General features: G+C 32.9%; 1 pseudogene; it reads right to left on the bottom strand.

Annotated features, from left to right (window-relative positions):
• The window catches only part of LOC132189483 (beta-amyrin 6-beta-monooxygenase-like), an 11,882-nt pseudogene extending 3,247 nt beyond the window's left edge, over positions 1-8,635 (bottom strand).
• Positions 8,636-9,077: the final 442 nt, after the last annotated feature.

The following is a 9,077-nucleotide window of genomic DNA, read 5'->3' as shown; positions in this document are numbered from 1 at the left end:
GGAGAAAGAGAAAGATAGAGATTTGCGAGAAAAAAGAAGAGAGATATTAATGTTGGAGAGTGGATGGAGAGTGATGTTTTTTTTTTTTTTTTTGAAATTAAGAGAGAGAGAAGTTTTTTTTTTTTTTGAAGAAATAAGCGACTTTTCATTAGAAACTTCAAGCAACTAGAGCTGTTTGCTCTAGCACCAACAAATCACTAATACATGTAGGAGGTGTAGCACTCCAACTATCCGTAATACAGTTCAGCACAGCAAATTTAGCAAGGCAATGGGCCACTTGGTTCCCTTTTCTCCTAACAAAAGTAAACTTCCAGTGTGCCAAAGAATTCAACTCCAACTTAATGTCCTCAATTACGTGTCCCAGCCAGCTCATGTCCACGTTCCTAGAATTGACAACATCAACCACTCCCTTAGCATCACCTTCTAGATGCACTTTTATAAAACCCAACTCTCGGCAGAGCTGGATAGCAAGGAGAGCTGCTTTCGCTTCAGCTGTTGCCGGTGCTAGGCAACCCCGTCAAGAGAGACATGTTGAATGAGAGTGAAAGACTTGGAGAGAAAAGAGAGGAAAAAAAAGAACACACCAAGAACACATTTTCAAATAAAATTTGAACTTGTTCCAATCGAGTGGTAGTTCATGGGAGAAAATAATAATTATTCCAATTTTAACACAAACACCTATCAAAATGGAACCCACCATTTTTTTTATATCCCAAAAATCAACTATATATGAATGAATCTATAGTAAACCTCGCATCAATTTTTCTTTAAATATACAACATCAAAGAACCAACCAAGAACACATCTTCAAATAAAATTTATTTGAAGATTATCAATGAATGTGGGGGAGTTGAGGGGTTAATGAGAGGAAAGGTCAAGTCCTGTAAATCACCTACCATGCTTCCTATTTGTCCCCTATATTTATTCCTCATCGACTTTCCTACTCCCAATTTATTGGCAGTGGGAGATTTCGATGTCAAGTTTAATTCAAGACATTTTCAAGGGCCCATAATATGGTGGAGGTATTACAGCATTCACATTAACCTTTTTCAATTTTTTTTTCTAAATTTATTTAGTTGATTTAGTTGGCCAGATTTCAAAATTAGTAAACATCAAACTCTCTAATTATTTCTCTACTTCAACTAAATATTATATTGGGTAAAGTCCACATAACCCCCTCAAACTACCACCCGAATGACAATATACCCCTCAAACTATCAATTACGACAATTTACCCCCTCAATCTACCACCCTAATGTCATTACCTTGTATAAAATTTATTATTAAATATTTGTCTTTATTAATTTTAAATATTATATAGTTAATTGTAAATCTTAAAAATTATTTATTCTTTTGTTCATGAATATATACTTTTTTTAGGTGAATATATTCTTACAGTGATTCATTCCTAACATAATACTGCCAAAAAATTAGTCGGCTAATGACTTTCCCTACGTCAGTTATAGGGGTGCAAAGGCGGGCGGTTTTTAACCGCCCGCTAACCGCTAACCGCTATAACCGCCAACCGCCTAACCGCCTAACCGTCTAACCGTATTAACCGCTAACCGCCTAACCGCTATAACCGCCTAGCGGTTAACGGTTAGCGGTTATTGGGTCTACTAACCGTAACCGCTAACCGCTAACCGCTTTTTTATATAATATATTTTTATAATTATAATTATAAAAATATTTATACATATAACATAATCACTTGATCATTAAATCACAATTTTTTTTAAAATAATTAAATCACAATTTGAGTATTAATATATTATCACTATAATTTATATGATTATATCACATGATCAATTGATCATTAAATCATTTGATTATATAATAACAAATTATACATATATAATATGACATAACTCATAAGTATACCAATTCATATTAATACAACAATTAAATATCTAGAGACTTATTTCTAATGGATGTTATAAACTTATAAATCTATATATGTTATAAGTCTATATAAGTCTACATATGCATATGAATAATATAAATGTATAATATCAATACTTAATCATATGATTCAATGACAATTCAAATACTTTATTCAAGACTTCAAGTGAATCATATTATTAATATACAATGATGATATGATTCGTATAATATCAAATTATGTAATTGACATTGGATTAAACAATGACCAATGTGTTGCTTATAAACACAATTTAAGTATTAATGTATTATCATTATAATTTTAGTAATTTATATATTATCACTATAATTGATATGATTATATCACATGATGACTTGATCATTAAATCATATGATTATATAATAGTAAATATTGCATATATAATATGACATAACTCATAAGTCATAAGTCTACAAGTTAATCATATGATTCATGTACAATGATAATCACAATTGATTCAATTGAATTAAAAAATATATTACTTATAACTACAAGTCTACAATTTAATTAAAGCATTATTAGATACTTTAGGAATTTAGGATTTAGGAGTTTGAACATTACCATTTACCATTAGATATTAAGTTCAATTCAAAGAAAAAAGATTATAAGTAAATATGATAAGAATTTAAATAATTAATCATATGAATCATATGGTATAATTTAATGAGACTATATAATTATATAATATCAAATTAAGTAATTGACATTAGATTCAACAATGTGTTACTTATAATCACAATTGAAGTATTAATGTATTTTTTGAACATTTTTTAGAAAAAGAAATTTAACCATTAATACATTAATCACAATTGAAGTATTAATGTATTAATGTATTTTGTGCCTTAATATTATTATGTTTAATATTATAACTTTTCTTCTTCTGATGTCCACAGGATTTGCTAGAGGACCAAATGAGAGGATTGATGAAGTTTTAATGTTTTATTTGTATCATTTAATGTTTTATTTGAACTTATTTTATATGCTTTGTGTTGAACTTTTTTTATATATTTTTTTATATGTTGTGACAGTCGTCTGAATTCTGAACTTTTTTTTGTATGTTGTGTTGAATTTTTTTTTTTAAAAAAAGTTAACCGGTTATGATTTAATATTTAAGGAAATTTTTTTAAAGTACAAGTAAATGTAAATTTTGGGTCAAATATTTTTGATTTTTCAATATGGGCACTTTTTATAGCAATTGGGCCCAAGAAGATATTAAAAATACAATAAAAAAAAAATGAGGGTAAAAAAAAGCCCGAAAAGCCCAAAAAAAAAGCCCAATTTAAAAAAAGCGGTTAGCGGGCGGTTATCTATTTCACTAACCGCTAACCGGCGGTTAACCGCTAACCGCTAACCGGTAGGCGGTTAGCGGTTGCGGTTAGTGAAATCTACTAACCGCTAAGGCGGTTACGGTTAGCGGTTATTGCCACTAACCGCTAACCGTAACCGCCTTTGCACCCCTAGTCAGTTATATATATACAAGACTTGTTGATCGGTTTGATAATGTGTTTTTTATATGAAAAAATATTATATTTTATATTTAAGTTGTTTATTAATGTTTTATTTTCAAAACCAAAAAACACAAAATTAAAATATCCCCAAACCCATTTAAAATAGTGTCAAGTGTCTATAAACATTTAAAAAGCATATTAAATTTAATCTAAGTTAGTAAACTGCGTTAAGAATTTAATGTGCCTTTTAAATGTTTATAGACACTTGGCACTTTTTTAAATGAGTTGGATGATATTTCTTTCAGACTTGTTTGGAGGAAATTTTTGTCCATTTCTATCCCAATATATATAAGCTTTTAATGTGTAGTGAGCATGTTTGTCCTTGTGTTTGAGAAATAGTGTATTTAAGTAAAAAAAAAAAACACATTTTGAAAAAATTTTCATTTTTAAGCTTTTGTCAAAAGTGCGTTTTGGCCATTTTAAAGATTTTTGGACCCTTAAAAACTTTTACAATTTTTTTAACCAAACGGGTACTTTTTTTTTTCAAACCGATTTTTTGAGTGGTAAACACATTTTTAGGCTATTCAAACACACATCTAGACAGGCTCTACATGTGGCTACGAATCCACCCTCAGTCATTCAAGTGGAAATATTTTTCATGATTAACATACGAAAGTGCATGTCTCTTTCACTTTGAGTGATGTAGTAAAGAAATTATGTAAGTTTAAATGTGGGGGGACTTATTTGCACATGATGGATGGTACATGTCATTCTCTCATTTTTTTATAGCATTTTCACCCTACCACCTTCTATCTTAGTCATCTAACTATCACCACCCTCATTTAACCTACTTCATCTTTCAATAGAAACTTATACCTTCCCATGAAACATTATTATCTTTTTTTCTTTTTTTTTTTGACTGTGAAACATTATTATCATTTCTTATACAAATTCATTATTCTACCTTGGTCACATGAAAAATTATACTTATCTTATTAGTTAAGTGTGAGAATTCTCTAGATCCCTTCCCTAACCCTTATATATACCATAAGCATGTTTCCAAGCCTTCCATCATATCTCACCAAAACCTTCTCCTATCTTGTGCAAGTGTACACTGTATTTTTCTACCGGCTATCTTTAGGATTTCTAAAGCTTTGGGATATTTTCCTCTATTAGTGAAGATGACAAATATATAGAGTAGGCTCTCAAGAATATTCAATGGTATACTCAATTTCGTGTGCATCCAATGCCTACAAGCTCCACTATTTAAGGCTTTTGAGTGCTTGGAGAGAAGGCATAAAACCACTCTCCAAACACTCACATAGTGTGGACGGGTAGCTTTATCCCTAAAAACAAAAAAGTTGTCGGCTATAAATGGGTATTCCGCACCAAACATCGGCCTAATAGCTCAACTGAGTGCTACAAAGCCCGCCTTATTGCCAAAGGTTATCATCAAGAACAAGGGCTGGATTTTTCAGAAACTTTTAGCCTAGTTGCCGAACCCATTAGCATTCACACAATTCTCTCCATTGTCGTCTCTTCTAGTTGGTGCTTATATCAAATTGATATTCAAAATGCCTTACTTTATGGTTTTCTAGAAGAGGAAGTTTACATGGTTCAACCTCTAGATTTCCTCATCCACAATTTCTGAATCATGTGCGTCATCTACATAAATCATTGTATGGCCTTAAACAAGCGTCTCGAGCATGGTTTTCTCGACCTAACACTCCTCTCTATACACTCTGTGTCATTGGCTCCAGAGCATATTCCACTTTATTCATTTTCCTCCAAGGATCCTCAATTATCTATTTCCTTATTTATGTTGACGACATTATCGTTACCGATTCATATCCTATGGCCGTTGAGTCACTGATCAAGTTACTTAATACTGGCTTTGCAATAAAGGACCTTTGCTATTTCAATTTCTTTCTTGAGGTCGAAACTCTCTGTCTCTAACCATTTATTTCTCACATAGAGGAAGTATATTGTTGATTTACTCAAAAAAAGTAATATGGCTACAGCAAATCGTATAGATTGTATCATTATTTTCTTACCTTTGTGTTTGGTGTAAACCACGAAAAAAAAAAAAAACCACCGAAAGAGGAAGTGTGGAAAATACAAACCATTCAGTTGTTGATATTTTCTGATTGTCGATAGACAGCTGGTGGCATCAAGGTTAATTACACCAACTCTTGACACTAACTATTGAGAGGGTGTAGGTAAACCAAAGACCATTCTCTGGAATAGGTGATGGATTGTATATAAACTTTTCATTCGGATTTACTTTCTCCAATTTGAATTTGGTCACCACATTATGCATGAATATGAGAATTTCCAATCGTGCATATTCCTTTCCAGGGCACTTCGAGGTCCTCCTCCAAATGGTACAAAAGTGTATGGTGCAGGCCCCCTCCCTTCAAATCTTGAAGGATCGAACTTCTCTTGTTCAGGGAAATATTTTGGACTTTTGTGTGTTGAATTTACAGTCCAGTATGTCTGCAAGAAAATGGATTCACAAAAGTAAATCTCAAGCCGGTTCTAGTTCAGCTTCCAGGGACGGAACCAGGGGGCGGGGGGCGATAGCCTCATTCATGAGAAATCTTGATTCCGTCCCTGTTAGCTTGTATTTGCATAATTGTTACATACCTTCTATCCCTTTGGAATTGTAAAGCCCGCATAACTAAAGTCAGCTGTGACCTCTCTAAATCCTCCTTGAGCAGGTGATATATGCTAACCTCATTACTTCGCATGCCACATTCCAAGAATACTTCATCTTCTGAATGTCTTCCCAATGCAACAATTCATCTTCACCTTTGGACTTCGCAATCAGCATTTGTTCTGTGTCAACCAAACAAACCACTTTCATATCAAATTCAAAAATACGTTTTATTGTGTTTGATGTGGCTATTAAAATATGAATTAAATTATTAAATTTACAATTTTTTGTCACTATGTAGGATAAGTTGTAGTTTAACATGATATTCAAATAAAGGTCTTGAATTTGAACTTTATCTCCGTAATTCATATCCAATTTCACTTAAATATTCTACATGTTGAATGTCACTTGTTGAGAGCGGATTTGAGCCTAAAAAAAACACACAAATGTCTAGGAAATTGTTTCTACTCTTGTACCACATTCAGTGGTTTGTATCATTGATACTTGTTGCGACAAAATAATTCAAAGATCACAAAATAATAAATAACACAATCACACAAGATACCAAATTTATGTAGTTTGGCTTAACGAGCTTACATCTATAGACGAAGATGATCTAGATGAAATTAACTATCAAAATGATAGAGTATAAAGAGTATTACAAAGAAAACTACTTAAATCCAAAAGATCCGGTTCACCCAATTCTCATTATCGTGCAAAAAAGAATTAAAGAAAGAGAAAACTTCTCTTAATTCCTTGGCCTTTCCGTACTCCAAAACTGAGAGAATACAAGTGAGACAAATGAAGCAAAACGGGTGTATCAAATCTCTCACAAAGCCACTCTTCTTCATTGAAGGACCGAATGGCTGTCTTCAATAATTAAAGGTGTTGTTCTTTCAAAGTTTCTACAAAGAAGCTAAAGAAAAAAAATGAGACAACAAAAATCAACAAGAATGGGGCCACACTTGACTTGTGGAAAGCAAGCCACCACACGACAATACTTTTAAGGATTTACAATGTGGTTGTTAACAGAGTGGTTACAAAGACATATAGCAAGTGATAATGATTACACATTTGTGGATCATCTCTTATCCTGTCTAATTTTTGAGGTTAAAGGTAACAAGCGGTCAATATATTTAACACTTTTTTAACATAATCATGAATTAAATGATTAAAATTTTAATTTTTTATTTGCTAAAACTTCTAAAATAAGTAATGATAATAGAAAGGAAAAACTTCACTTTAGACCACTCAACTACCGTGTGCTTTGAAAAAACCCGTAAAATTAAAAAACTCTCAATTTACGTACCCCTGAACTTTCAATTTCAATCAATTTACCCCGTTAATTTTTAAAAGTTAAAAGTGATAAATGAATGTTTATACTTCTAACTTTTTTTATAAAATTTCAAATTTACCCTTATTTCAAATTATAAATAAATAAATAAATAAAACAAAAATCAAAGGGTAATTTGGTCTTTTTAGGCATTTCCATTAGGTTAAAACTAACGGAAGGATAAATTAATTGAATTTGAAAGTTAAAGAATGTAAATTGAGAGTTCTTGAATTTTGAGGGTCTTCTAAAAATGAGCGGTAGTTTAGGGGTGTAAAATGAAGTACTTTCCCCTAACGAAAACGTATCATGCCTCTTAATGCCTCGGCGTATACTTGAAGAAGCTCTGCCAGATAATTCAGGACGACTGTAATAGAAAAACTTACCGTATCATAGCTGGCGATGAAGAAAGCTATAATCCTAAGAGCGATCTCCTTCTCCTCCATTCCTCTGCCATTCTCATTCCTTTTAAGGAGCATGCTAGTCAACAGGTCTTCATGTGCAGACCTTATATTCTCTGAGAGCTCCATTTTTTGCTTTCTAATGATGCCCAAAAGCTCCTCACGAACGAGTTTGCCTCCTTTAACGGCTCGATTGAAAGTTGTACGCGGAAGATTTACCAGAATGGATACGAGGCCGGCAGTAACAAGTTTGAAAGGATTTGCAAATCTGGTTACTTGCTCGTCGTCTTGGATGTTCATAAACAGCCGGCAAGCCAATGCAAAGGTGTACTTCTTTGAGAGTAGGAAAAGCTTCAATTCTTTACAAGGGGTTGACCAATCTGTTTCCAAGTGTTATTTTGACATGGAATCCATGATGGGTATGTAACGTTGCTGAGCTTCTGGGTTGAGAAAATCAGGGCGAATGGCACTCATTTTGGCTGCCTTTGCTTTGGTAGAATGTTGATCAGCATCGGTGGGGAAAAGAAAAATTCGATCGAATGAGCGCGGCAACCATGTGGTGAGATGCTTGTTCTGATCACTTGAAAACAAGAATTTGTTCCCAGAAGCACCACAAAAGACAGCAAACTTCTCTCCAAGCAAGGAGGTTCTGAACACGTCTGGTGAGTAGTTGCTCATTCTGTCGGCTATGAATTTCTCTGGATTGCCCCTTTTGCTGGCCTTGGCATATTCCAAAGTTTCACCTATGAAAGGCCATCCTTTTCTGCCTGGTGGAAGCTTGGGGGAAATGGGTTTGTCTCTGTAAATGCAGAAGATCAAGAAAGAAAGAGAAATGCTGAGGATTACAAGCTGAAGTAGATACCCAAGGAAGAGGTCCATATCTCTCTCAAGTCTCTACTTACAAGAAATGAAAATGAAAAAATGCAACTTTGGTGTTGAGCAAGAACCAGCAAACATACCTGTGATTTAAATAGGCAAAAATTGCATGTGTCTACAATTCGCTAAATCTCAACCATTTGTTTGTAATGATCAGCTGAAAACAAACCACATTAATATTATAGAAAAGCGTAGAAAGAAAAAAACAAACAAACCATATTTTAAGAGTGGTCTTGCCCGTTAGAGATAAAGATCAAACCACTAGAAGGAGATAATATTTATGTCATAGTCTAAGATCGAGCTTACTTTGTATTATAGTTCTTGGACTAGTTCAAATATTATCTATTAGTATTTATCTCATAGTCTAAGAGTTTACACTATACTATAGTTCTTAGACTAGTTCAAATATTATCTATTATATAGATTAGATGTAGTTCAAATATTA

Source organism: Corylus avellana, chromosome ca8 (genome assembly GCF_901000735.1).
Source record: "Corylus avellana chromosome ca8, CavTom2PMs-1.0".
In the NCBI taxonomy this organism is placed as follows: Eukaryota; Viridiplantae; Streptophyta; class Magnoliopsida; order Fagales; family Betulaceae; genus Corylus; species Corylus avellana.
Note: the sequence above shows the minus strand (reverse complement) of the source record. Positions and strands in the feature narration are given on the sequence as shown.